This window comes from Schistocerca piceifrons, chromosome 8, assembly GCF_021461385.2.
Source record: "Schistocerca piceifrons isolate TAMUIC-IGC-003096 chromosome 8, iqSchPice1.1, whole genome shotgun sequence".
Lineage (NCBI taxonomy): Eukaryota > Metazoa > Arthropoda > Insecta > Orthoptera > Acrididae > Schistocerca > Schistocerca piceifrons.
Window position 1 is genome coordinate 341,328,127 of NC_060145.1, and position 27,911 is coordinate 341,356,037.

Here is a 27,911-nt window from a genome sequence, read left to right on the forward strand (position 1 = left end):
GGAGCTGTAAAACTTATCAATCGTCTGAGGGTTTAAGGTTTTATGCACCAGCCTGAAATTCCAGGGACATTAGTAAACGACCGCGAGTGGGGTAAAAAAAAATTATATGCAGCCACAAGTACGCTGCATATTTTCATATTACAAAAGTAGAAATTGGAATTTCCACCAAACTCGGCAAGTTAGTTTCCGAAGCATTGAAATCGAGATTGCGATGCACTAAAGCATTGAAATCGAGATTGTGATGCGCTTTTATAAGTCAATCATAGCTCATGCCACATGATCTCACCAGCCAATGAAAGCAGGTATTCAGAGCATAGAACATGCGATGTAGTCTGTCAACAGCAACATCGCTGTTAAATAGCGCAAAGTCATGACTAGGAAAAATTAATGGTTTAAATTAGCCACCAGGAAAGCTAAGATTTCAATAGTGGTTTTTTTTTTTTTACGTGTTACATTTAAGATACATCACACAAATACGCCAGTAAAATTTTAAGTTTTAAATGACAGTCAAACGGTCTATGATTTAAGATTGGATTGGATTGTTTGGGGAAGAGACCAAACAGCGAGGGTATCGGTCTCATCAGATTAGGGAAAGACGGGGAAGGAAGTCGGCCGTGCCCTTTCAAAGGAACCATCCCGGCATTTGCCTGCAGTGATTTAGGGAAATCACGGAAAATCTAAATCAGGATGGCCAGACGCGAGATTGAACCATCATCCTCCCAAATGCGAGTCCATTGTGCTAACCACTGCGCCACCTCGCTCGGTATATGATTTTAAGAAATTCATCACACGTTCTCATACGTAACATAATTCATCTTGCGTAAAAGGATATTTACATAGACAGTAACGCTTTTCAAACCACCATTCGCAATATTTCCCGAGAGCTATTAGAAACAGGTTCGTTTCATCAGCTGCCATCGGCCGCCAGAAAACAGTTGTTACTGTTTGTGCGCAGCCTATGTTCGTACGTTTAAAGCATTAAGTGAACTTACATAACGTAGTAAAAGAAACATAACATCACAAGATAATTCAAGAGCATCGGAATTTCGTAAATCATACTAAAATACCCAACTCCGCTTAAACTGTACATTCGTACATCCAGATTCACAATGAAGTAGGCCCCAACCTGATATTAAGCTTTTCAGTGTGGTTTTCTGAATGCAAATTTTCTTGGAGTGCCAATACTGCACTATCTCGTGTTTGGTTCTTTATTATCGTGGCGTCGAATGAAATAAAGACCTGGCGGCCGAACTTCCCCGAATATGGGCCTCCCGGCCAACGATGCCATACGCTCATTTCATTTTATCGATAATTCCATACGTCCCAGAAGATGAAAACGAACACTTGAAATCCAGCAAACAGTTGAAACTAGCCAATAGTATGGATCGAAACACTTCGTTTCAAATAAATTGACTGCCTCAGGGGAAAAGATTAACAACAACCAAATTTCTTTAGCAAACCGACGAAAATAACTTCACCGTTCTGCAAGGCAATTAATGCTTGACTGTTAAAAACCTGAAAATAAAATAAAACAAAAAACTGAAACGAATAACGTATTTTAGTCATCCATAATCATGTGAATCTATTTTATCTATGAACTGATGGCTCCCGGACACAGAAATCCGTTTTGTTTTCATGGCGTGAGATCAGTAAACGAAGAGGAAACAGCAAAACAATTAAATGTAAACACTGCATGCCAGAAAAAAATTTTCCGGGTAGCATCTGACTGCTTGCTAAAGCCACACTTCCAAGTAGCCAGAAGCGGGAGAATGTACTGAAAATGGTTCAAATGGCTCTGAGCACTATGGGACTTAACTTCTGAGGTCATTAGTCCCCTAGAACTTAGAACTACTTAAACCTAACTAACCTAAGGACATCACATACATCCATGCCCGAGGCAGGATTAGAACCTGCGACCGTAGCGGTCGCGCGGCCCCAGACTGTAGCGCCTAGAACCGCTCGGCCACTCCGGCCGGCGGGAGAATGTACTGTTCATACGCGACTGGCATCTTCTCTAACGCAGCTAACGTAAACAATTGCTACGTCACGCTCATCGCAAGCAGTTTGTTGGTATGATGTACTGCATAGTCTTTCGTCCTAATGCCTTTAACACGTTTTGTAGTTGGCAGACGTTTGCATGTGCAGCTTGTTTTGTTGCAAACGGCGCATTTCTTTGCAACTTAGGTTTTACTTAATTTTTTTTCTCTCGTTTTGTTTTATTGCTGCAATATAATTCTGCAGTAGCGAGGTAGCGTAATATTCTTTGCTAGACTATCAGTTGATAGCAATCAAAATTACAAAAATTTAATTGAAAACTAAAACTCTGAAAAATTCCCGGAGTTCTAAAAATTTCCCGTGTTTTCCGGATGAAAAAATTCCCGGCTTTTTCCCGGATCTCCCGGTTGTCCCGGGGCGTATACACCTTGTTCTATTATCTTTCAAGTCGGAACATTCTGAACAACTTTCGTGATGATTGTCACCTGTCGGTAAAAATCAACATCATAGGGCTGGCAATAAGGAGTGGACTTTGGTGGGACCACTTTTAGGGTTCAGGTGCTCGCTTTCCTTTCATCAGTGAATAGATGATCGTATCAAGTTGAATCGGTTTTCCCTTCCCAAGAATTGATAATGTACAAAAAAATTTCCTGTCCCACGACAGAAGAATTACAGAACGCAAAAATTCCTCGTACACCATTTTCGTGAACTTCCCGGATTTCGTGCAAGACACGACTACATTTCTGTATTTCCCAGTTAATTCGTCTACTGTTTTTTGAACGTTAGGACCAAATTTTCCAGACGGTTCTTGCACACATAAAAAAACATACGGAGCAGGATTCGAACACGGTACCTCCAACGCGGTAGCCGTGAACCTTTACTGCTGCGCTACGCTGAGTTGCTAGGAATATATGTAATGTTACGTGCATACGAAGCGCGCAGTGAACTTGAAAATCGATTTTCTCAAAAACCAAGGCCCGTCGCTAAAAAACTGGATAGCTAGGTACTCAGGGTAAGTGCAGTGCCTCTGCAACATATTTGAAGCGCATCAAAATCCGTGGTTTACAATATGGAGGGTCCCCTTGTGAGATTTTGCGGAACTCAGCTAGCTCTCTCAGTTCGTCCGTGAATTCCATAGCGCCGAGGTCATCGCCGACCAGATAGATGGCGTGCTCTTTCAACTCAGGAAAACGATTGATACAGTCGCGCACTGGCGTACAGACAACAACATAGGAGCTTACCGTTCGCCCCATGTTTGTGGTTGGATACAGGACTGCCTTGCAGTCAAAACTCAACACGTCTCTCTTAACTGAACAAAACTGACAGATGTAAAGGTAAATTTTTCCAGTTTCATTTCAGTCATCATAACCGATGATTTTAGGAAGTCTATAACTGTGTCACTAACGATTTAAGTACGAGGAGCGTTCAATAAGTATTGGAACACATTTTTTTTTCTGAAAGCAGGTTTGTTTTATCCAGGATTCCAAAACTCTATTTTATTCACCATTCTTTTGGCTACAAAAGCGACGGCTTCAAAGCAACGGCCTTACGCCATCTTACAGGGAGGGCCCGCATGACCGCTTGCTACCACCCTACCGTCCGCCCCTGGTAGTTGAGTGGCCAGCGCGATGGAATGTCACACCTAACGGCCCGGGTTCGATTCCCGGCTGGGTCGGAGATTTTCTCCGCTCAGGGACTGGGTGTTGTGTTGTCCTTATCATCATCATTTTATCCCCATCGACACGCAAGTCGCCGAAGTGGCGTCAACTCGAAGGACTTGCACCAGGCGAACGGTCTACCCGACGTGAGACCCTAGCCACACGGCATTTCCATTTACCACCCTACAGGTCGACGTCGGAGCCAGCGTCTTGCTGCATGAATAGCCTCCTCATCATCAACGTACTGCTTCCCCCGGAGTGCATCCTTCACTGGGCCAAACAGACTGAAGTCGGAAGGTGGAAATCCAGGCTGGAGGGTGGATGAGGAAGAACAGTCCAGTGAGATTTTGTGAGCTCCTCTCAGGTGTGCAGACTTGTGCGAGGCCTTACGTTTGCATTTTTGTGGCGACGAACAAGATGCAGCTATTTCTTCAACTTCCTGAGGGTAGCACAGAGATGATCGTTGCATCACGAGGGAGGGAGGTCATGAAACAGATTGTTTGGTTGGTTGATTGGCGTTGAAGGGACCAAACAGCAAGGTCATCAGTCCCTTGTTTCAAAGATGGTCCATTCGGAGGGATTTACACATCAGAAGAGTCATAACGATAAAAGGGAAAAGGCTAAAAAAACGTAAAAGTGCAGTCGTGTTGTTGTTGTGGTCTTCAGTCCTGAAACTGGTTTGATGCAGCTCTCAATGCTACTCTATCCTGTGCAAGCTTCTTCATCTCCCAGTACCTACTGAAACCTACATCCTTCTGAATCTGTTTAGTGTATTCATCTCTTGGTCTCCCTCTACGACTTTTACCCTCCACGCTGCCCTCCAATACTAAATTAGTGATCCCTTGATGCCTCAGAATATGCCCTACCAACCGATCGCTTCTTCTAGTTAGGTTGTGCCACAAATTTCTCTTGTCTCCAATTCTATTCAATACCTCCTCCTACCCATCTAATCTTCAGCATTCTTCTGTAGCATCACATTTCGAAATCTTCTATTCTCTTCTTGTCGAAAGTATTTATCATCCACGTTTCACTTCCATACATGGCTACACTCCATACAAATACTTTCAGAAACGACTTCCTGACACTTAAATCTATGCTCGATGTTAACAAATTTCTCTTCTTCAGAAACGATTTCCTTGTCATTGCCAGTTTACATTTTATATCCTCTCTACTTCGGCAGTCGTGTTGTCAATGGTGAAAACAAAAGGGAGGGAAGTCAGCAAGTGGGCAACCCCAAGGCTATGCTAGAGGCAGGAAATATCCCACCTCTGATGCAGTACAGGCAAGACCACCTGCTATTCAAAAGCGTTCAACCGCGAGAATGTAAAAGTGCGTACTGTAAAAGGAGACTAACCAAATCTAAAAAGCAATAAAAACAGAGTAAAAGGGAGAGAAAAAGAGGATCTTGGCCAGAGAGGGGAGTCAGGAATATCCAAACACAGCTTACAGTGAGAGACACCCCAACCCTCACCGCTCTGCCCATACTCCAGAGGGAGATTAAAAACCTTAGAACTGAAAACTCGTGAAACAGAAAAACCCTTCAGAGTTCCAGAAGACAATCGACAAGACTTTGCCGGCTGAGAGTGCGGTCTGAACTTTTTCTCCCACAGTGCGGGATTCACAGTTGCGTAGGGCCGGCTGGCACGCGTGAGATCGGGCAGGTTTTCCCACCTTGTTTCGATTATGACAGCCGCCTCCCCCAACGACTCACCGTACTTTGTCTCCACGGACATTCTGCAAGTGCCTGTGAATATCTGCGATGCTCTGGTTTTACACTAAAAGAAACTCAGTGACAGCTGTCTGCTTTGGACGCATCTTGTGGCAGAGGCCAACTTCGGAGCTCCATGAAACTATAGGGGCTGAGGCGGGAGTATCTCACAGCAAATTGCGTATTCTTTCAACCGAATATGGTCGAGGAAAAATGTGTTGCATTACTTATTGAACGCTCCTCCTGATAAAAAAGTGCACCAGTCACGGTTTCCCATGCATAGCACGACGAGTTTCGAGAATCTATTCTCTTTATGAAATATAAACATTTTCATTGCTATCTCACGTGATATCTGCGTTTGTATTGTTCTGATTCTCCTGCCCTGCAGTCGTCTATGTATGGTTTTACTGCAATCGAAAAATCGGAAAAATAAATCTAATGCTTATTTTACTGTTTTTTCAAAGATAATTCCGCACTGGCTGTATGAATGATTTTTATTAAATCTTCGACCGGTTTCGCATCACTTATCGGTGCATCCTCAGGCAATCTGTACAAAAATAATGTGATAAAAGCTCATACAAACTATTCGGTCCTCCAATTCTGAGGTGTAAATTAAACTTTTAAATGGCCAGTTTTTTTTGTTCTTTTTTGAATGAATGAAACAAGAAAGTACTCACATACGCTATTTATAACATAGTAACGTTGAACACTGCCCTGTAGCCACTCCCCACCATTCACGCCCAATATATCCCGTCATCTGGTGAAAGCGGAGAATAAAATATAAAAGTCTGTTTTAAAAAATTATTTAAATAATGGGAGCGGCAATGACCCAGAAAATAAAAATAAAATACGATGCTGATAAAACTTCCCCCCCCCCCCCCCCCCCCAAAAAAAAAAAAGAAAAACCTGCCTATCTAAAAGTTTAATTTACACCTCATAACTGGAGGATCGAATAGTTTGTATGAGCTCTTATTATCTTATTTTTGTACAGATTGCCTGAGGATGCATCGATAAGTGGTGCGAAACCGGTCGCAGATTTAATAAAAATCATTCATACAGCCAGTGCGGAATTTTCGTTGAAAAATGTCGAAGTTTGGCTGTGGTTGCCCGCCCTACAAAACAACATTTTTTTACAGGTTAATGTTAGAAAACAATATTTTAGTGTATCTATTTACGCGTACTGTGCCACTATCACTGACCTAATTTCCCACACGCACAAGCCATCACCCACACTGTTTCTTTATGTGAAATCAAAGTATGTAACAAAGATATTATGACGGTACGGCTCGCCAAACACTTTCGAAACAGTCACAGGTGTTCTCCTTGTTTAGTTGATTACACTACTTAGATCAAGTGACCGCTTAGAACTTATATCATTAACTCCACTGACTATTTTTGTTATCAATTATGCTTTCTATTCTATTTAAATTACTGAAGCGCTATCCCAGAACCTGGAACTCGATACCACCTGTAGCGTAGGGGCAACAAAAAACTGATTTCCAATATTTTGTGTAATCTTGAATGCTCTCACGGCGTACTCATTAAAAGGTACAATTTTACGCTAAATTAAAATCTTTACGAAAGTTTTTCTCGCTGACATTCACCACAAAATGACGAGAGGAAAAACTGTTTTCTCTTACTACATTTTCGCTGTTCATGGAGTCAGACTTAAGCATCACGCATGACGTTTTAATTTATTACTTCTTTACTGCTAATTATATTTGCAGAACACTTTGCATACAGTATCTACATGTACCATTTACTGTATCTGCGAAATTATATCCTTGTACGACACACATTTCAGGAGGTATGATTCAAATAGCTCTGAGCACTGTGGGCTTAACATCTGAGGTCATCAGTCCCCTAGACTTAGAACTACTTAAACCTAACTACCCTAAGGACATCACACACACATCCATGCCCGAGGAAGGAATCGAACCTGCGACCGTAGCAGTCGCGCGGTTCCAGACTGCAGCGCCTAGAACCGCTCGGCCACCCCGGCCGGCTTAGCGAATGGACTGACCTGTCCGTTACTTCAACTTAAATCCAATAAAGCTTGTGTGGGATGCGTTCGGCAGACGTATTGCAGTACGTCCATTTGCAACAAAACGCGCTAATACGTTGTCAACCGCGCTGGTGGAGTAATAGAGTGCCCTCCAGCAAGAACTCGTTACCAACATTTTGGCCAGCACGAAAACACGTTGCAGAGCATGCAACTCCGTGCTGACCACAGATCGTATTTCAGACAATGTCTCACCTCCTGTAATGTCAAGCGGAACACCCTCAATCGCGGCGACTTCAACGTAACACCAGACATTGAATAAAAGTGTCATTTCTGTTGGTCTTATTGAGTATTTCTTTCAGTTACCTTCTGAAGCTGCCCGCCCGGTTAGCCGTGCGGTCTAACGCACTGCTTTCCGGACGGGAAGGAGCGTCGGTCCCCCGGCACGAATCTGCCCGGCGGATACGTGTCGAGGTCCGGTGAACCGGCCAGTCTGTGGATGGTTTTCAGACGGTTTCCCATCTGCCTCGGCGGATACGAGCTGGTTCCCCTTATTCCACCTCAGCTACACTATGTCGGCGATTGCTGCGCAAACAAGTTATCCACGTACGCGTACACCACCATTACCCTACCACGCAAGCATAGGGGTTACACTCGTCTGGTGTGAGACATTCCCTGGGGGGAGGGGGGGGGGTCCACCGGGGACCGAACCGCACAATAACCCTGGGTTCGGTGTGGGGCGGCGGAGGGGTGAAGTGGACTGCGGTAGTCGTCGTGGGGTTGTGGACCACTGCGGCTGCGGCGGGGACGGAGCCTCTCCGTCGTTTCTAGGTCCCCGGTTAACATAACATAACATACCTTCTGTAGTATACTGTAGCGGTTGTTTCTACGTGTGGTCCAAGGTTCGTGGAGCTATGTTACCCCGCAGGGTCACACCATGCTCTTTCGTCTTGAAGCTTCGTACACCAGTGTATGAGTATCACCTTGGAGTGTAGGGCAGCAGTCAGTAAGTTACCTGGCATGCCATATTGATATGCGTCACTTTGAAGTGTAGGGCGGAAATCAGAAAAGGTTACTTGGCCTGCCATAAAAATGTCTAGGTTAGTTATTTAAGTCCCCTCGGAAAGAATGATGGAAAAGGTTGCACTACGGCGGCGACCTTGCGCCGACGATTAGCTGCACTAGGCGGCGGCCTGAAGGAGCCTCGGCAAGTGTCTCGGGCACGCGCGCCGACAAGGGCCAGATGTGACGCAGTGTGCGGTGTGTACGCGCCAGACGTGCTCCAGATGGCGGTTCCGCGCGCCCTTCACTTCAATCTGCGACCAGACACACAGCGGCGCCGGCTGATCTGCAGCTGGCAGTTACTCGGGAGGCAGCGCAGCTTGATGCAGTGTGCTGCTCCTTGCAGACGCACTTCTGTACCGGCAGGTCGTGACCCCCCAAAAGCAGTTTCTCGGCTTGTTGACGCAGAACTACTCGGTAACAAAATGCTCCCCGTAGAGGATGCGCACTGTCCACTGACATTAATGCGACCACCTGTCAAAAGCCCCAATTATCACCTTTCGCAGCGCGGACGTGCGGGAAGTGAGTCACTGAGGATCTGGAAGGTACGGGCAGGGATCTGGAACCATGTCGAATCCAGTGCCCTCGCCATGTGCGTTTGGTTTCTCGGTTGACGATCCGTGGCGGCAACAGCCAGATCGAGGTGGTCCCACAATTCTCGATTGGGATTAAATCCGGGGAGTTTGGTGGCCAGTTGAGTACTGCAAATTCATCCTGGTGCCCTTAGAACAATGCTCGTACACCAGAGCTGTGTGACACATTGCAGCGTCCTACTCGTAGAAGCCATCGTGCCCAAGGTGCCCAAGAAAAACAAACCGCATGTAGGGGGGTCATGGTCCCTACGAACAGATGCATGCTTGTGTAGATCCACCGTGCCTTCCAGAATGACGAGGTCAGCCAGGCTGTGACACGAAAACATTTCGCAAACCATAAAGCTTCCTCTCATGCCCAGGACCCTTCCGGCGTTTGTTGCACGGTGTTTGCTTTCAGATGTTTCACGGCCGATGGAGCATAAAACGTGATTCACCTGAAAAGGCCACCTGTCGTCACTAAGTGGACGTCCAGTTGCGGCACTGGCGTACAATTTCCAGCACTCGTCGCCAATGAACAGCAGTCAACATGGACGCATCAACCAGGCGCCTGCTGCGAAGTTCGGTCCATACGCAACAAAGTTTGGTGAACGGTCGTTGAGGAGACACAATCGGTAGCCCCTTGGTTCATTTTGGAGGTTAGCTATTCAACAGTTGCATGGATCTCCGCAGCTATCATTCATCACTGTCGTGTATGGCCTGTGGTGCACCACACTTTCCACGGCATCGGTTTTGGATAGCGCCATTTTGCCATGCATGATATACGAGTGTGAGTCAAATGAAAACCTTAAATTTGTAACAACAAATCAAAATTTCGCGCCGTCATCCTGTAAGTTGGTAAGCGTGCTACAAACAGCGTGCAGAATGGCCTGTAGGTGGCAGCATAGTGCAGATGCACACATACCGTCGCAGTATCAGTATAAAGATGGCTGCCCCACTTGCGACTTGCACCAGGGAAGAACAGCGTTCTGTTATTCGGTTTTTGCGTAGTGAAGGTGTGAAACCTATTGAAATTCATCGACTAACGAAGGTTCAGTACGGTGATCCATGTTTGTCACAGCAGCAAGTCTGCGAATGTAGTAGGAAGTTCGCAAATGGTGTGACTTCAGTGGAAGATGTTCCTCGTCCAGGTCAGGCTCACCGAGTTGTGACTCCACAGAACATTGCAGCAGTTGAAGCCATAGTGAAGGAAAATTGCCGAGTGACACTGAATGACATTGCAGCATGTTTACAGATCAGTCATGAATCAGCACACCACATTATGCATCATCTGCTCCAGTTTCACAAAGAGTTGCAACAATCACAGACCTGCATTTTTGGTGTCTTCCTCATCCAACATACTCACCAAACCTTGCACCTTGCCCCAAGCGATTTCCATATGTTTGGACCACTCAAAGACGCAATGGCAGGAAAGAAGTTCCGTTCTTTATCAGACGTACGCCACGCGGTGCATGAGTGGTTGCGCGGACTACCGAAAGAATTTTTTTCTAAAGAAATTTATTCACTTTGTAAGCGCTGGTGGACTTGAATTGATGGGGGGGAGGGGGAATTATGTCCAAAAGTGATATATCATAGTAACCACTTCGGCACAATAAAATTTAAAAAAATATTTAAGGTTTTCATTTGACTCACCCTCGTATTTTAACCACGGCGGCACGCGAACAGTTTACAAACTTAGATGTTTTGGAAATCCTTCCATCTTGGCTTGTTAGCCAATAAATATACCCTTTTGGACGTCAGATAAATCGCTCCTTTTCCCCATTACGAGAGCGATTTCACTGTCCCCCCCCCCCCCCCCCCCCCCCCGCTACCCAATACCCATCCTCCACACTTTACACACCCTCCGCTGCTAGTGCTGCCACCTGCCGCCTGTGAACGATTACTGACGGTGACGTCGAACTTATGCGGTGAACACATTACTGGGTGCGATGACTGTGAAGCACTCAATGCTAGTGATAACGAGTTCACTACAAGCAGAGTAAACCGTGACATTAGCTCACATTCATTCAGTCTCTGCAGAGGTGCTATATAGCACAGTTCCGATTTAATACACTGCATGACCTCGTTCGCGTTGCATCACTTTCTGAACTACGTTTCTCTAGCTTCTTCTCTCTGGATACGTAGAATGACGCCATCCTGTCAAGCAAGTACCCAGAAGGGGACGAGGAAAACGAAACTTCACGGGTTGAGAAGGTATGCGTACACTATTGGCCGTTAAAATTGCTACACCAAGAAAAAATGCAGATGATAAACGAGTATTCATTGGACAAATATATTATACTATAACTGACATATGGTTACATTTTCACGCAATTTGGGTGCATAGATCCTGAGAAATCAGTACCCACAACAACCATCTCTGGCCGCAATAACGGCCTTGATACGCCTGGGCATTGAGTCAAACAGAGCTTGGATGGAGTGTACAGGTACAGCTGCCCATGCAGCTTCAACACGATGCCACAGTTGCTCGCCACCATTGACCAGACGTTTTCAATTGATGAGAGATCTGGAGAATGTGCTGGCCAGGGCAGCAGTCGAACATTTTCTGTATCCAGAAAGGCCCGTACAAGACCTGCAACATGCGGTCGTGCATTATCCCGCTGAAATGTAGGATTTCGCAGGGATCGAATGAAGGGTAGAGGCACGGGTCGTAACACATCTGAAATGCAATGTCCCCTGTTCAAAGTGCCGTCAATGCGAACAAGAGGTGACCGTGCGTGTAATCAATGGCAACCCATACCATCACGCCGGGTGATACGCCAGTATGGCGATGACGAATAAACGCTTACAATGTGCGTTCACCGCGATGTCGCCAAACACGGATGCGACCGACATGATGCTGTAAACAGAACCTGGATTCGTCCAAAAAAATGACGTTATGCCATTCGTGCACCCAGGTTCGTCGTTGAGTACACCATCGCAGGCGCTCCTTACTGATGCAGCGTCAAGGGTAACCGCAGCCATGGTCTCCGAGCTGATAGTCCATACTGCTGCAAACGTCGTCGAATTGTTCTTGCAGATGGTTGTTGTCTTGCAAACGTCCCTATCTGTTGACTCAGGGATCGAGACGTGGCTGCACGATCCGTTACAGCCATGCGGATAAGATGCCTGTCATCTCGACTGCTAGTGATACGAGGCCGTTGGGATCCAGCACGACGTTCCGTATTACCCTCCTGAACCAACCGATTCCATATTCTGCTAACAGTCATTGGATCTCGACCAACGCGAGCAGCAATGTCGCGATACGATAAACCGCAATCGCGATAGACTACAATCCGACCTTTATCAAAGTCGGAAACGTGATGGTACGCATTTCTCCTCCTTACACGAGGCATCATGTGGTGTCACCGCCAGACACCACATTTGCTAGGTGGTAGCCTTTAAATCGGCCGCGGTCCATTAGTATACGCCGGACCCGCGTGTCGCCACTGTCAGTGATAGCAGACCGAACGCCACCACACGGCAGGTCTAGAGAGACTTACTAGCACTCGCCCCAGTTGTACAGCCGACGTTCATAGCAATGGTTCACTGACAAATACGCTCTCATTTGCCGAGACAATAGTTACCATAGCCTTAAGCTACATTTGCTACGACCTAGCAAGGCGCCGTATTCAATTGATAATTAATATTATGAAGCATGTACCGTAACGAGAGATGTTCTACAATTGTGGATTAAAGTTAAGTATTATATCAACTACGTACTTTATTTGCAATTCTCAAGATATTGTCCTGTTGTCCTGTTCCAGACCTCACGCCAGTCAGCGTGTAATTAAACGCGTCCATTTCGGCCTCGTCTAGAAAAACAATGTTGGCGCTTCTGCCAACACTACACATCACAACAACGTTTCACCAGGCAACGCCGGTCAACTGCTGTTTGTGAATGAGAATTCGGTTGTAAACTTTCCTCACGTCAGCACGTTGTAGGTGTCGCCACCGGCGCCAACCTTGTGTGAATGCTCTGAAAAGCTAATCATTTGCATATCACAGCATCTTCTTCCTGACGGTTAAATTTCGCGTCTGTAGCACGTCATCTTCGTGGTGGAGCAATTTTAATGGCCAGAAGTGTATTTCAGTGAGCGTCATATAGAGTCAAATTTACAAATAATTTGGCAGTATGGTCGCACTTAACAGTATGACGCTGCACTTCCTCTGGCCTGGATGCATTCACTCATTTGGTTGGGAAGACTGTTATAAAATCGCTGTCTCCTCTCCTGAGGCCAGCTGGCTAACACCTGTCTTAACTGGCCCTTGATATCCCAGATCCTGGAACTGAGATGGAGTAGAAGTTCGAGCTAGTCCCACATATGTCCTGTCGGGGGCAGATCTGGGGATGTTGCTTGGCGCAGGAGTCCTCAACATCATGCAGCAGACAGTTCATAGACACACTTACCGTGACTGAACGAACACTATTACCTGTCGTATTTGAGCTTACACAGGAGGCCACAGTATTTGGGTGGCATACTGTTGTGCCATCAGAATTCCATCAGTCACTACCAGCCGTGACCTGAAGCCATACCCCCACACCATGACGCCCGGAGTAACAATGCTCTGACTCTGCAAAAGAGTGTAAGAATGGGACCTCTTCACAGATCCCCAACACAGGCACCAGTGACGGTTATTTGTGTTAACAGCAGCCTCGTTGGACTTCTGCTAGTGTCTAACTGATGGTGCGAGTTGACACAGAATGTTAGAGGGAGTCCATTACTTGCTCTGGGATGGCAGGCGCAGATGTGAACGGGTTACAAAAATCAAATGGCTCTGAACACTATGGGACTTAACTGCTGAGGTCATCAGTCCCCTAGAACTTAGAATTACTTAAACCTAACTAACCTAAGGACATCACACACATCCATGCCCGAGGCAGGATTCGAACCTGCGACCGTAGCGGTCGCGCGGTTCCAGACTGTAGCGCCTAGAACCGCTCGGCCATTCCGGCCGGCTGAAGAAGGGGTTAGAGTGTGCTCAGTGGACAATTCGGCGATCCGCCCTTGCAGTTATCAGACGTGGTCGATTGGAATCTTGATGATGAGTACGTCAGCTCTCATGTTCCCATGCAGTCCAACATCAGGCCGCTGCCACATCTCGGTGCCCCACATATCTAGATATTAAACGTCTGACCAACTGGCTAAATGCAGACCCAAAATAAAGGTCCTTTAGAACCGTGTCAGGTGCTGACAACGCTGCCTCACACGTTATGCGGCATCTCTATGTCCTTCACAAATATCACTCAATATCTAACGCTGGTCACGCTCCTTATATACCCCACCAGATCTGGTAACAAGAACATCGTTGCACGACGCACAGGTCAGCAGATACTCGTCATAAACACTGAGAAGCGTGAAAAACTGCCGCATCACGTAAGAAGTTTAAATTTATTACCTCGTTGCTACTAACTCTATTCGTAACACTTTTTGCACACGGTATCCACATCTGCCGCTGAATATATCTACAAAAATATATCATTGAACGACACACAGCTCAGAAAATACGACGTTAAATACTGAGATGTGTGATAAAACGGCCACATCATGCACGACATTCTAATTTATTACTTCTTTACTTCTAACTCTATTTGCAACACACTTCGGAGAGAGTATCCACATATGTCAGTGAATGTACCTACAAAAATATATCATACTTCAGGAAATGAGACGTCAAATATTGAGATTCGTGGAAAACTGCGGCATCATGTATGCCATTTTAATTTATTACTTCTTTTTCTACTTACTCTATTCACAACACATTTCTAAGGCAGTGGGCATATGTACCACTGAATGGGCCTGCAAAATTATATCACTGTACATCACATAATTCAAGAGATATGAAGTCATGAACATTGAACGATGTGAAAATGAAAGTGTAGGGCGAAATTCGTTAGACAAATAGGCGAAATATGTGTACAAATACTTGTGAAATATGTGAAATATATTTAAAATGTGACTACGAGGCTAAAGCCACGGGTAAAAAGTTCAACCTAATGGATATAAATGCAAAAAATGGTTCAAATGGCTCTAAGCACTATGGGACTTAACTACTGAGGTCATCAGTCCCCTAGACTTAGAACTACTTAAACCTAACTAACCTAAGGACATCACACACATCCATGCCCGAGGCAGGAATCGAACCTGCGACCGTAGCAGCAGCGCGGTTCCGGACTCAAGCGCCTAGAAACGCTCGGCCACAGCGGCGGGCAGCAACACACCTTGTAAGCTTTTCACGATAATTAAGTGCATATAAGCATGGCATTTCCTGAATGTACTTCTGACCAAAAAGCGATTCTGGTGGCTGAAGTCCGAAGTTTTTGTTAATCGCGCCTTTTGCGTTCTTCTGTTGATATTTCTATAGCAACTTTCATCGCCTGACGAATATTTCTTTGTATTCAACCAAGAAGTGAAGTACCAATTTTTAGTAAATTTACTTTTAAAATTTCTTTTAATGCAACGATATTTTCTTAAAAATTTTCATCCGCTGTTGCACTCCCTTGTACTTTTTTTTCCAAAAGATCTTTGACCGCTGCTTTTTCCCTTAGTGGTTGAATTTAGAAAAATGCTGAAGCACGCATTTTTTATTTTCTGACTGAGAAACCAAGTACCAATTTTCGTAGTTCTAGCTACAAAAAATCCCTTAATAGTGACATACTTTCAAAAAGCCTTTCATCCCCTACTTCACCGTCTTAGTAGTGGAATTTCGGACAGTCACTTCTTAAACGTGACCTACAGTATGAGATAAACACCCTCTCCAAACTTCAACTTTCTGTCCTTAGCCGAGCGGTTCTACGCGCTTTAGTCTGGAACCACGCAACCGCTACGGTAGCAGGTTCGAATCCTGCCTCGGGCATAGATGTGTGTGATGTCCTTAGGTTAGTTAGTTTTAAGTAGTTCTAAGTTCTAAGGGATTGATGACCTCAGATTTTACGTCCCATAGTGCTCAGAGCCATTTGAACCATTTGTCCTTTGCCGTTTGCGCTGGGCGATTAGTCAGTGAATCAGTCTGAATACAAACTTTCATATATTTGGCTTCAAAATGCTTACACAATGAAATATTTCCATAAAAACTTTCATCCTCCTTTCACCCTCATAGGGGTTGAATTTCCAAAAACAGCGAAGCACTATTTTTTTTATTTCCAACTAAGAAGGCAAATTTCAATTTTCATACATTTAGCTTAAAAAATACTTTCATAATATATTCATAAAAAGTCTTATTCCTATTTTACCCCGTAAGAGCTTCAGTTTTTTGTGACGGTAAGTCAAATACCTCCCGCCGCAGTCAACAGTTACCTCACTACATCTGCAGCTACAGGGTCCATAAAAATACTTCTCGTATTTAGAGAGGCCGCTGCGAGAGTTGCGGTTGGGTTACTGATGTGGAAGAGGTGTAGCTCCGTAGATGCTTGGGTAGTTCTTTACTAACGATATATTTTCAAAAAAAAGCTTTCACCCATTATTTCACCCCCGTAGGGGTAAATTTCCAAAGACGCTGAAACATATATTTCTTTATTTCTGACCGACAAACCAAATACCAATTTCCGTAGGTGTGCCTTCGAAATTGCCTTAATAGTAACATTTTTCAAAAAAGTCTTTCATCCCCTCTTTCACCTCCTAATGGTTGGAATTTCGAAACATCTCTCCTCAGTCTACGCCTACTGTATAAGATCCACACTTTCTCCAAATTTCAAGTTTCTATCCTTAGCAGTGAGGGCTGGAAGATGGTGAGTCGGTCGTTCAGTCAGTCAGGATATTGCCTTTATGTGTAGAGATAGCAATCGTCATGGTTGCTTTCGTCATTTAGGCAGGTCGTAAATTTTCTGACATTTCAACTTACAGTTGAGAGTGGCTATAAAGCCGAATTCATGATTGTCTGAAATAAATGTGTAGTAAAGTACAGTCCAATGGCGGAAGTTTCTATCAAAATCATGTAGTGTGTGTGAATTCCTTGCCAGCCGTTGTGGCCGAGCGGTTCTAGGCGCTTCAGTTTGGAACCGCACGACCGTTACGGTCGCGGTTTCGAATCCTGCCTCGGGCATGGATGTGTGTGACGTCCTTAGGTTAGATAGGTTTAAGTAGTTCTAAGTTCTAGGAGACTGATGACCTCAGATGTTAAGTCCCATAGTGCTCAGGGACACTTGAATATTTTTTGCGAATTCATTAGGGACCAAACTGCTGAGATCATCAGTTCCTAGTCTTACATACTACTACTTAAATTAACTTATGATGAGAACGACAAATACACCCAAGCCAGAGGGAGGAATCGAACCTCCGGCGGGAGGGGCCGCGCAATCCGTGACATGGCGCCTCAAACCACGAGGCCACTCTGCGCGGCGAACTTCCTTTCAAAAAGGCTGCGTATATGGGGGGAACGCCGCGAGTCTGCGATTATAGCTGCGAACTCGTGTGCTCGCCCTCCTTTCTGAGTGAGCCGAGTCCACCTGTAGCCGGCAACAAACTGATCTGAGAGTGAGCAGCGGTGGGCAATCACGTGTCGAGTCTACTCGAGGGCTATCAGGAAGCCTGGCCCTGGCGCATACGTCACAGCACGTGACTGCAGGTCTCACGAGTGCCAGCAGCCCTCCCCGACGGGGAGCGAATAACTACACTCCTGGAAATGGAAAAAAAGAACACATTGACACCGGTGTGTCAGACCCACCATACTTGCTCCGGACACTGCGAGAGGGCTGTACAAGCAATGATCACACGCACGGCACAGCGGACACACCAGGAACCGCGGTGTTGGCCGCCGAATGGCGCTAGCTGCACAGTATTTGTGCACCGCCGCCGTCAGTGTCAGCCAGTTTGCCGTGGCATACGGAGCTCCATCGCAGTCTTTAACACTGGTAGCATGCCGCGACAGCGTGGACGTGAACCGTATGTGCAGTTGACGGACTTTGAGCGAGGGCGTATAGTGGGCATGCGGGAGGCCGGGTGGACGTACCGCCGAATTGCTCAACACGTGGGGCGTGAGGTCTCCACAGTACATCGATGTTGTCGCCAGTGGTCGGCGGAAGGTGCACGTGCCCGTCGACCTGGGACCGGACCGCAGCGACGCACGGGTGCACGCCAAGACCGTAGGATCCTACGCAGTGCCGTAGGGGACCGCACCGCCACTTCCCAGCAAATTAGGGACACTGTTGCTCCTGGGGTATCGGCGAGGACCATTCGCAACCGTCTCCATGAAGCTGGGCTACGGTCCCGCACACCGTTAGGCCGTCTTCCGCTCACGCCCCAACATCGTGCAGCCCGCCTCCAGTGGTGTCGCGACAGGCGTGAATGGAGGGACGAATGGAGACGTGTCGTCTTCAGCGATGAGAGTCGCTTCTGCCTTGGTGCCAATGATGGTCGTATGCGTGTTAGCCGTGCAGGTGAGCGCCACAATCAGGACTGCATACGACCGAGGCACACAGGGCCAACACCCGGCATCATGGTGTGGGGAGCGATCTCCTACACTGGCCGTACACCACTGGTGATCGTCGAGGGGACACTGAATAGTGCACGGTACATCCAAACCGTCATCGAACCCATCGTTCTACCATTCCTAGACCGGCAAGGGAACTTGCTGTTCCAACAGGACAATGCACGTCCGCATGTATCCCGTGCCACCCTACGTGCTCTAGAAGGTGTAAGTCAACTACCCTGGCCAGCAAGATCTCCGGATCTGTCCCCCATTGAGCATGTTTTGGACTGGATGAAGCGTCGTCTGACGCGGTCTGCACGTCCAGCACGAACGCTGGTCCAGCTGAGGCGCCAGGTGGAAATGGCATGGCAAGCCGTTCCACAGGACTACATCCAGCATCTCTACGATCGTCTCCATGGGAGAATAGCAGCCTGCATTGCTGCGAAAGGTGGATATACACTGTACTAGTGCCGACATTGTGCATACTCTGTTGCCTGTGTCTTTGTGCCTGTGGTTCTGTCAGTGTGATCATGTGATGTATCTGACCCCAGGAATGTGTCAATAAAGTTTCCCCTTCCTGGGACAATGAATTCACGGTGTTCTTATTTCAATTTCCAGGAGTGTATTTCTGTGACGACTTTAATAATTCTTGGCTGCGTGACTCCCGGAAGGCGTTCGATTCAGTTCCGCACTGTCGCCTGATAAACAAAGTAAGAGCCTACGGAATATCAGACCAGCTGTGTGGCTGGATTGAAGAGATTTTAGCAAACAGAACACAGCATGTTGTTCTCAATGGAGAGACGTCTACAGACGTTAAAGTAACCTCTGGCGTGCCACAGGGGAGTGTTATGGGACCATTGCTTTTCACAATATATATAAATGACCTAGTAGATAGTGTCGGGAGTTCCATGCGGTTTTTCGCGGGTGATGCTGTAATATACAGAGAAGTTGCAGCATTAGAAAATTGCAGCGAAATGCAGGAAGATCTGCAGCGGATAGGCACTTGGTGCAGGGAGTGGCAACTGACCTTCAACATAGACAAATGATAATAATGGCGTGTGACGAGGGCCTCCCGTCGGGAAGACCGGTCGTCTGGTGCAAGTCTTTCGATTTGACGCCACTTCGGCGACTTGCGTGTCGATGGGGATGAAGTGATGATGATTAGGACAACACAACACCCAGTCCCTGAGCGGAGAAAATCTCCGACCCAGCCGGAAATCGAACCCGGGCCCTAACGATTGACAGTCTGTCGCGCTGACCACTCAGCTACCGGGGGCGGACAACATAGACAAATGTAAAGTATTGCGAATACATAGAAAGAAGGGTTCTTTATTGTATGATGATATGATAGCGGAACAAACACTGGTAGCAGTTACTTCTGTAAAATATTTGGGAGTGTACGTACGGAACGATTTGAAGTGGAATGATCATATAAAATTAATTGTTGGTATGGCGTGTGCCAGATTGAAATTCATTGGGAGAGTCCTTGGAAAATGTAGTCCATCAACAAAGGAGGTGGCTTACAAAACACTCGTTCCACCTATACTTGAGTATTGCTCATCAGTGTAGGATCCGTACAAGGTCGGGTTGACAGAGGAGATAGAGAAAATCCAAAGAAGAGCGGCGCGTTTCGTCACAGGGTTATTTGGTAAGCGTGATAGCGTTACGGAGATGTTTAGCAAACTCAAGTGGCAGACTCTGCAAGAGAGGCGCTCTGTATCTCGGTGTAGCTTGCTGTCCAGGTTTCGAGAGGGTGCGTTTCTGGATCAGGTATCGAATGTATTGCTTCCCCCTACTTATACCTCCAGAGGAGATCACGTATGTAAAATTAGAGATATTCGAGCGCGCACGGAGGCTTTCCGGCAGTCGTTCTTCCCGCGAACCATACGCGACTGGAACAGGAAAGGGAGGTAACGACAGTGGCACGTAAAGCCCCCTCCGCCACACACCGTTGGGTAAATGTAGATGTACATGTAGAAATGCATGCGAGTTCTCGATAGTACACGTCAAAGTTAAGACATCGTACAAACATACCGCCGTTTGAGTCTCGTACAGATTCCCGTATGGAGGACATAGTGATAGACATTCCTGGGGTTGTGAAGCAGCTGAATGGGTTGAAAATAAATAAATCGCCAGGTCCTAATGGGATTCCAATTCGGTTTTGCAGAGAGTACTCAACTGCATTGGCTCCTTACTTTATTTATCGCGAATCTCTTGCCCAACATAAAGTCCTTAGCGACTGGAAAAAAGCGCAGGTGACGCCTGTATATAAGAAGGATAGAAGGACGGATCCTCAAAATTACAGACCAATATCCTTAACATCGGTTTATTATAGGATTCTCGAACATATTCTCAGTTCGAATATAATGAATTTCCTTGAGATAGAGAAGTTACTGTCCATGCATCAGAACGGCTTTAGAAAGCATCGCTCCTGAGAAACACAACTCGCCCTTTTTTCACGTGATATCTTGCGAACCATGGATGAAGGGTATCAGACGGATGCCATATTCCTTGACTTCCGGAAAGCGTTTGACTCGGTGCCCCACTGCAGACTCCTAACTAAGGTACGAACATGTGGGATTGGTTCCCAAGTATGTGAGTGGCTGGAAGACTTCTTAAGTAATAGAACCTAGTACGTTGTCCTCGATGGTGAGTGTTCATTGGAGGTGGGGGTATCATCTGGAGTGCCCCAGGGAAGTGTGGTAGGTCCGCTGTTGTTTCCTGTCTACATAAATGATCTTTTGGATAGGGTGGATAGCAATGTGCGGCTGTTTGCTGATGATGCGGTGGTGTACGGGAAGGTGTCGTCTTTGAGTGACTAGGAGGATACAAGATGACTTGGACAGGATTTGTGATTGGTGTAAAGAATGGCAGCTAACTCTAAATATAGATAAATGTAAATTAATGCAGATGAATAGGAAAAAGAATCCCGTAATGTTTGAATACTCCATTAGTAGTGTAGCGCATGACACAGTCACGTCGATTAAATATTTCGGTGTAACATTGCAGAGCGATATGAAGTGGGACAAGCATGTAATGGCACTTGTGGGGAAGACGGATAGTCGTTTTCGGTTCATTGGTAGAATTTTGGGAATATGTGGTTCACCTGTAAAGGAGACCGCTTATAAAACACTAATACGACCTATTCTTGAGTACTGCTCGAGCGTTTGGGATCCCTATCAGGTCTGATTGAGAGAGGACATAGAAGCAATTCAGAGGCGGGCTGCTAGATTTGTTACTGGTTGGTTTGATCATCACGCGAGTGTTACGGAAATGCTTCAGGAACTGGGGTGGGAGTGTCTAGAGGAAAGGAGGCGTTCTTTTCGTAAATCGCTTCTGAGGTAATTTAGAGAACTAGCATTTGAGGCTGACTGCAGTACAGTTTTACTGCCGCCAACTTACATTTCGCGGAAAGACCACAAAGATAAGAGAGATTAGGGCTCGTACAGAGGCATATAGGCAGTCATTTTTCCCTCGTTCTGTTTGGGAGTGGAACAGGGAGAGAAGATGCTAGTTGTGGTAGGAGGTACCATCCGCCACGCACCGTATGGTGGATTGCGGAGTATGTATGTAGATGTAGATGTACGTTTTCGATTAAATATTGATTTCCCGTGGACCCTGCACGGAGCGCAGCTTTTCAAAGTGTGGCGGACAAGCCTACTAGTGTGACGTCACACGTTCGTTGCGTGGCCCGTATATCTCGTTGGCCCGGTACGGGCACATAGTGACGGCGAGTCCGGAGACGACGTCATACGACTCGCTAGCCAGTTTAAAGCGAGTACACGGAGCTCATTTGTAGTCTCCAGTGCGTAGCACTCAGGCTGCGACGCCTCCTCCCACGCAGGCCTCGTGTCAGCTGGAGGCAGCGGCGCCGTGTCACGGGGAGGGCGGGCGCCAGCAGCCAGCAGGCAGCTGGGGCGGCCCACCGCGGACGGGCTGCCGTCCGCTGAGCGATGCGAGCGCTTAACGAGCCGGCGGCCGTGTCTGGCGCTAATTAATGCCGCAGCGGTTACACGGCACGCCACGCCGCGCTGCCTGCCAGCCTTCCCTTCCCGGCCTCTGCCGTCCTCTCGGCGCGACGCGAGCCGGCCTCTCTGGTCGCCACGAGGGCGCTCCCCCTAAAACCCGACACTCAGCAGGGCAGGCAGCTCTAATTAAGGTGTAAAATGTAAACTTTCACGGCCGGAAATGTCACAGTTAATACAATGTTCCAGGATATTATGCCGTGGTCGAATGGATTTCACCTAAACACCTGACGTTTCGTCCCCATTTGCAGGGCACATTTTCAGGGGGGATCATTCCTGTGGTGAATGTCCGATTCGCACCCTGGCTCGCTAGTGACTTCAGCAAAATTCTGCTTCCGCGAGCTTGCGCGCAGTGGCACGTGACGTCACGCTACTGCGCGGAAGCTCCCGGAAGCGGAATTTTGCTGAAGTCACTAGCGAGCCAGGGTGCGAATCGGACATTCAACACAGCAATGATCCCCTCTGAAAATGTCCTCCGCAGATGGAGGTGAAACGTAGGGGCATAAAAGCCTGGAACACTTTATCAGTTGTGATCTCCAATGAGAGCCTCCTGCCGCAGACTACATGGTCCAACAAAAATACTTCTCGTATTTGGTTAGGTCGTTGTGTGAGCTGTGCTGGGTTCAAAAATGGTTCAAATGGCTCTGAGCACTACGGGACTTAACATCTGAGGTCATCAGTCCCCTACAACTTAGAACTACTTAAACCTAACTAACCTAAGGACAACACACACATCCATGCCGGAGGCAGGATTCGAACCTGCGACCGTAGCGGTGGCGCGGTTCCAGACTGAAGCGCGAGAACCGCTCGGCCACACCTGCCGACTGTGCTGGGCATATTGATGTGGAAATGGTACCGATCGATACCGGTGACAGTTCCATTTTCAGCAAGCGCAATGGCTTGGCTAGAAGACCAACGTGCGTTTGTTGTGGAGAAGTATAATCGTAGTGGTACTTCTGTGAGTACCACTCAGCGAGAATTTTGCGTTCGGTTGGACTTTGGACGATATGATTCTATTCCTGATTGAAGCCGGCCGGATGACCGTGCGGTTCTAGACGCTACAGTCTGGAACCGAGCGACCGCTACGGCCGCAGGTTCGAATCCTGCCTCGGGCATCAATGTGTGATGTCCTTAGATTAGTTAGGTTTAATTAGTTCTAAGTTCTAGGCGACTGATGACCTCAGAAGTTAAGTCGCATAGTGCTCAGAGCCATTTGAACCTTTCCCTGATTGAAAAACTATTCGATGTTGTATCAAACTTCGTTCACAGTTCGTAGTAATAGGCGGAAAGTCATCGAGTAAAACAGAAGTAATATCCGGCGTTCCCCAAGGAAGTGTTACAGGCCCTCTATTGTTCCTTATCTATGTCAACGACATAGGATACAATCTGAGTAGCCGTCTTAGATTGTTTGCAGATGATGCTGTCATTTACCGTGTTCTAAAGTCATCAGATGATCAAAACGACTGGCAAAATGGTTTAGATAAGATATCTGTATGGTGAAGTTATTCACATGAGTACTAAAAGAAATCAGCTAAATTTCGATTACGCGATAAGTCACACAAATCTGAAGACTATAAATTCAACTAAATACTTAGGGATTAGAATTACAAATAACCTAAATTGGAACGATCACACAGATAACATTGTGGGTAGAGCAAACGAAAGACAGAACACTTAGAAGGTGCAACAGGTCTACTAAAGAGACTGCTTACACCACGCTTGTCCGTCCTATTCTGGAGTATTGCCGTGCTGTGTGGGATCCGCATCAGGTGGGACTGACGGACGACATCGAAAAAGTACAAAGAAGGGCAGCTTGTTTTGTATTATCGCGAAATGAGGGAGAGGGTGTCACAGACATGATACGTGGAGTGGCAATATTTAAAACAATGGCCTTTTTCGTTGCGACGGGTACTTCTCATGAAATTTCAATCACCATTTTCCTCTTCCGATTACGAAAACATTCTGTTGGCACCCACCTACATAGGCAGTTTAGTTTGATATGATTTTCGCTGATGGGTAGACTGATTCAAGATGAAAGCTTGTGTAAATAATTTATAAGTATTTCGTGCAAATTGGCTGAACTGTGACAAATTAAAGACCTCATCTCCGTGACAGTGATACTATTGCCATCTAGCGGTGAACAGGAGGCAGGTATAAGACCGCCTGATCCAGCACCATCACTGTGAGCTACCACTACTGAGAGGGCAGCGGAAGCTACCGTCAACTTCTGTAGCTCGCGCCAGATTGCTGCAGTCCGGTGGACTGTGCGACGCGGTACGAGTTCAGTGCTTAAATAGTTCAAGTTACACTGCCGGAAAAAGAAATAGCGCACCTGGGAAGATTTTGATGCGATGGCGGCTTATACCTCTTAGAGGGTAGCAGATGCACTGATAATAGTTTCACCGTCATCTGCCAACAGATAGTGTAGTGGCATGGGTACTAGAGCGCCATCTGTGACTACCCTTTAATAGGGATTGCTCACAGCCAGCAGGTTCAGCGTGGTGCAAACGTGCGGAACAAGCACGCACGGAGACGCACTCGTGCTTCCTAAAGCCAACTGGGCGATTTTGAAAGGGGTCAAACTGTGGCCTTTCGAGTAGCGGGATTGTCCTTTCAGTGAATGCCACACGAGCTGCTTCTCGCCACCGGGACTGTCGTATTGTAAGGATAGCAGTGGCGGATCGTACACCTACCACAATACATATACCAGGTGCGACAATAAAGTAATGAGACTGATTTTCTTTGCAAGATGTGGCAACCCTGCAGGCTTGCGTAGGCACAATATCTTTGACCTTGGTCTATACGCTGCTTCTAGTCCAAGCGGCACATAGATGCAACTGCTCAGTCGTCAGTTGTGCTGTAATAAGTTAACACGTGTTTGTGTGTCTCGTCACGGAAATGGAACCGCATAATATTGCGCAACGGTATGCCATTTCTTTTGAATTGGGTGAAGACGCGACGACAACTTGCGGTAAGCTTCAGAAGGTTATGTCAAGAGCTGAAGTTTTTCGTTGGCATTAAATGCTTAGTGAAGGGAGAACGAATGTTGAAGATGAAGACCGCAGTGGACGACCATCAACCTCACAGACGGGTGTCAACTTGGCCTAGGTGTGTGAACTCGTACGATCTGGTCCAAGATTATCCGTGAAAATGATTGCAGAAGAACTGAACATCAATCGAGAAACGGTTCGTCTAATAATAACTGGAGATCTTGGTACGAGAAAGATTTGTGCAAAAATGGTCCCCAAAAATCTCACATCACAACAGCGAGAAACACGGAAAAATGTGGCAGCCGATCTGTTGGATCAAACGGAAATGAATCCAGAATTGTTCAGCCGTGTTATCACTGGTGACGAAAGTTGTTTTTTTCAGTACGATCCAGAGACAAAATGCCAAAGTTCGCAATGGTGCTCAAAGAGATCACCCAGACCAAAAAAGCTTGCATGTCAAAATCCAAAGTGAAATGCATGCTTGTGTGCTTCTTTGATTCCAAGGGAATTGTTCATAACGAATGGGTGTCTCCTGGACAAACAGTTAACCAATATTACTACAAAGAAATTTTAGAAAGACTTCGTAAAAGAGTTCTTCGTGTCCGCGCCAACATTGCTGATAATTGTATTCTGCATCATGATAATGCGCCATCCCATAATGCTCTGTCAGTTCAGCAATTTTTAACCTCAAAACAAATTGCAATATTAGCACAGCCACCTTCTTCACCAGATATCGCTCCGTGCGATTTTTTCTATTTCCAAGACTCAAAACGGCGGTCAAGGGACACCGTTTACAAACAACACAAGATGTTCAAAAATCTGTGACGAGGGTCTTGAAGGATATTACAGAAGATGAGTTCCAGAAATGTTACGACCAATGGCAGAAGCGGCTGGAAAAAATGTATGCAAACAGAAGGGAACTACTTTGAAGCAGACAACACTAAACTTGACTAAAACGGTAACCAACATTTTTTTTCACATCAGTCTCATTACTTTATTGTCGCATCTCGTAAGATGTCTTGTGAGCCCAGACGTCTCAAGACGGAACTGTCGCGAACCGGTTGTTAACAGTAGGTCTGCAGTCGAGCACACCTCTAGCCCGTCTTCCAGTCACGCCGCGGCGTCGACGTGCACAGTTCGACTGGTGCCGTTACAGGGTCACTTGGTATTTGGGATGGCGCCCCGTGGACTTCAGCGATGAAAGCAGAGTCTGCATGTACGCAAGTGATGATTGTCCGCGCGTACGACGTAGAAATGGTAAGCGCTGTCTCGTAAACTGCATTCGTTAAAGATACACTGGCCTCAAACCAGCCCTTACTGTCTGGGGTGCGATGAACTACAACTCTCGTTCACTGACGCTAATCAGGGGAGCTCGATAGTTGCGGAATGTTGTTAGACCCTTTCCATTGCCGTTCTTGAAAGACGAAGGTTATGTGTTGTTGCAATAGGATAATGCTCGCCTACACACTGTCCGTGAAACTCAACATGAACTACAAGATGTGCAGCAACTTCCCTGGCCAGCACAATCTCCGGACTTGTTTCCTATCGAGCACGTGTGGGATGTGATGGGACAAGTAGTGACTTCTGCGACTCGTCAACCAACAACTCTTACTGAACTACATGAACAGGTCGAGCAGGCGTGGAATAACGTATCTCAGGTCAGTATTCGTCATCTGTACGATCGACTAGATGCCAGAGTCAGAGCCTACATTGCCTCCCATGGAGGCTACGCCACGAACTAATGTGGGTGTTTCAGCTTGGCTCGATACCTGGTACCTCAGAACTGCTTGTGCTATTGATCATTAAATGTAATGATTTAATGTAGTTCACACGCACTGTTGCAATAATATTGAGTGAATTGGAAACCTCTAAAATGCTGCACTATTTTGTTTCTGGCAGTGTATATGAGGGTGATGACAGTCATTTACCTAACGATGTTCTCTGAATTTTAATTGTAACTCTATGCAGTGGTCCATAAACGAAGTTACCGCTCCGCCAGGCTGGTTATTCGGTCGTAGGTACTTATTGCTTACTACCCGTCTGGTACCGAGCGCAGCGGGTTTCGAATCCGCGCCAGACAGCATGGACCTCGATTACCACAAGAGGTCTCTACAGCCGTTGCGCCATAAGCCGTGGCTGTGCGCGTTCCGGGCTCGCGTATAACGTGAGGGCGCCACGGTGGAGCACGTGGTCCCAGCAATCAATAATGACGTACCCTATCCTGTATTTAAGAACCTGTCTCTCGCTCAGCTGAGGTCCCCCACGCGGATCCTCTGCGACCTGATTCCTTTCCCCCATCTGCTCCTATTCCTCGAGCATATCCGCATACTCTACACCTCTCGCCGCCTTGATCCCCCTAATCCCCTGGTTGCTACTCTCCTCTCCAACCCCCGCCCTCTGCCGCGCCTTCACTGTTGTGTCCCCCCTGCGCTCCATTTCTACACCTCCATTTCTACACCCTTCATCTCCTTTCCCAAGGTGGCTTCTGTGAACT